The sequence below is a fragment of the Schistocerca serialis genome, chromosome 4 (genome assembly GCF_023864345.2).
Source record: "Schistocerca serialis cubense isolate TAMUIC-IGC-003099 chromosome 4, iqSchSeri2.2, whole genome shotgun sequence".
NCBI lineage: Eukaryota > Metazoa > Arthropoda > Insecta > Orthoptera > Acrididae > Schistocerca > Schistocerca serialis.
In genome coordinates this window covers 131546174-131549255 of record NC_064641.1, presented here as the reverse complement: position 1 = coordinate 131549255, position 3082 = coordinate 131546174, and the positions used below count along the sequence as shown (strand labels likewise).

The following is a 3082-nucleotide window of genomic DNA, read 5'->3' as shown; positions in this document are numbered from 1 at the left end:
ACACGTATTTTCGGCCATAGCACTCCGTATTCAGGCCACAAGTGGGTCATCGGGACCATCCTACCGCCGTGTCATCCTCACTGAGGATGCGGATTGGAGGGGCATGTGGTCAGCACACCGTTCTCCTGGTCGTCACGATGGTTTTCTTTGACCGGAGCCGCTACTATTCGGTCAAGTAGCTCCTCAGTTGGCATCACGAGGCTGAGTGCACCCCGAGAAATGGCAACAGCACATGGCGGCCCGGATGGTCACCCATCCAAATGCCGGCCATGCCCGACAGCGCTTAACTTCGGTGATCCGACGGGAACCGGTGTATCCACCGCGGCTAGGCCGTTGCCTTTTGGCCGTAGAGGCTCTACCATTTCGACTCCTCTTTATATTCGAAATTTTGCTAGTATACAGGGTGAATCACCTAAAACTTGCACCGCAGATATTGGGGAAGTGGAAAGTCCTTTTGGTGTGCTGTTTTCACAGAATGGATTAGTAGTCAGGGGCTCGTATTGTTAGGCAATAAACAGAGTGTAGTAATACTCAGAAAGCGTAGTTTTTGTCGCAACATGGACTTTTTTAAATGGAACAATGCCTATTGACATTAACAAACTAAAAGCAGGGTAAATTAGAATGTCAGTGGTGTTTGTTGCAGGATTCTAGCGAGAGTCGTTTACGAGATATCATATTTTGAAAAGTTCCCACACCGACACTTGTACAGTACCCCGTGGCAGCACATACTAAAGAACAACACACGTGCATTCACTAGTTATGTGGTTCCTGACCAGTAACGAGACGCTTGACCATCACAGGTTGAGTTCAAAATGACTACTGGCAGCGGCAATATACGCTTCCAGTCTGATATTGAACGACTGCTGCACACGTGCTAACATTTCAGCGGAGATGTCTGACCAGGCTGCAGTAATACGTTGTTGTACATCATCGGGTGTAGTTGGTATGTCCTCATAGGCAGTGTCTTCAGCTTTCCACACACACAAAAGTCTACACGCGTCCAATCCGGGGAACGGGCCGGCCATGGTACAGGTCCTCTGCGTCCAGTCCAACGATTTGGAAACAATTCGTGAAGACATGTTGTCGTACTCCGTGCACTGTGGGCTCGACAACCATGTTCGTACCACAGGTTCCTCCTAGTCTGCAGAGGAACGTCGTCTATCAACCGTGGAAGATGGCGTGCTAGGAGGATGGGATACTTTTGCGCGTTCAGTGTTCGTCTATGAAAACGGACCTATGAGCTGATGGCTCACTATCCCATACCACACGTTTACTTTCCATGGACGCTGACTTTCCACCTGATGAAGCCAACGGAGATTGTCAAGAGACCAACAGTGCATGCTTCAGCGGTTTACCTGATCATGTTTGGTAAATGAGGCTTCAACACAAGACACATGATACGTCTGGAGTATCCTGTCTTAATGCCCACGTACAAAAGTTAATGCGATTCTCATAATCGTTTCCATGCAGCATGCAGTACTTGATGGAGAGAGATGTGATAGGGATGGAACCTATGCCGATGGAGAATGCGTACGACACTTGTCTGACTCATGCTACTTCCTCGCGTGATTGCGCGGAAACTAACGCGTGGATCAACTACAACAGCAGCAAGAACATTAATTTTCTCTCGTCTGTCGTCATTGTCTTCTGTTACATTGCCCTCTGCATCACAATGAGCACGTCAGCTTTTTTTACACTGGTAAATCGATCATCCACTCAAGACTTCAGGCATGGACTGTCACACACTGACTGACTAGCAAGTCGCATTTCACTCAAGGAACACACAAGCACACTGTCAGTAAACATAACAACATCGTACCTTGCAACTACGCAGGCTGAATGGCACAAAGAAGTGTCGGTGAAGAAAATTTTCAAAATACGATATCTCGTACGACTTGCACTAGAATTCTCCAACAAATACCATTGACCTTCTAATTTACCCTACTTTTAATGTGTCAGTATCAACGGGTATTGTTCTATTTAAAAAGTGTATGTTTGCAGAAAAAGTACACTTTCTAGATATTATTATAATCTTTTTTTTGGCTAACAAAACTAACCCCTGTCTACCTATCCATTATATGAAAACCGCACATCAATAGCACTTTCCATTTCCGCAATATCTGCGGTGCAAGTTTTACGTGATTCACCCTGCATATTCTCAGAATCTATGAAATCCAGAGAAAATTGTAATTCATACACACTGCTCCGTCCTATAATTTCATTCCCGACTTTCAAATGGTCAGCTTCGCTGTATCCAGATGAAAAGCCACTAAGCCGGCCGGTGTGGCCAAGCGGTTCTAGGCGCTTCAGTCTGGAACCGCGCGACCGCTACGGTCGCACGTTCGAATCCTGCCTCTGGCATGGATGTGTGTGATGTCTTTAGGTTAGTTAGGTTTAGGTAGTTCTAAGTTCTAGGGGACTGATGATCTCAGATGTTGAGTCCCATAGTGCTCAGAGCCATTTTGAAAAGCCACTAACGGAAGAAATAAGAACATTCTGTTTTAAGGGGAGTGTGCTATACATTACGAAGACGAGGCTGATAGGTCAGTATTTTTTATATCATGGCTGTTGTGATTATGCTCCTTCACAAGAGAGGAGTCACTTTTCCACTTTGGGGAAATTATCCTTCGTAGACCCTACGTAGAGACAGTTTTACAACTTATTTTTGTATCAGCCTTGTTCCAGCCTTAACGATTCTCATCTCCGTGCGTCTTTCCTTTTTTAAGGTCTCTGACAGCTAAACACATATTACCTGCCATTAATTATGGAATGCTTTGTTTTCGTCATATGTTTATTCTTTCCAGTTTTTTCTCTTACCACATTTTCACCGTAACTTCTCAGATTCTCTCCAAGAGCTCTGCGAATGGAAATGGAAGAAAGGTTCCTCGCTTTGAGACTTCAGAATTTCAGAGGTCGTTCAGTAGTCCTTCTGAGTGTCGTATAAGGAAACCACGGTCTGCGGCGCCTCCTTACTAATTTTTTGCTTTCCGTTTGGACAACAATCGATTGTCGCAGACGCGGAACTGGTACGCCAGACTCCTGGAATTCTTGAGCGTGTGCAGCAGTCGATGATGTGTGGCTG

General features: G+C 45.6%; 1 pseudogene; it reads right to left on the bottom strand.

Moving 5' to 3' along the window:
- Positions 1–220: 220 nt before the first annotated feature.
- LOC126476048 (5S ribosomal RNA) lies at positions 221–338 on the bottom strand (annotated as a pseudogene).
- Between the last annotated feature and the right edge of the window lie 2744 nt (positions 339–3082).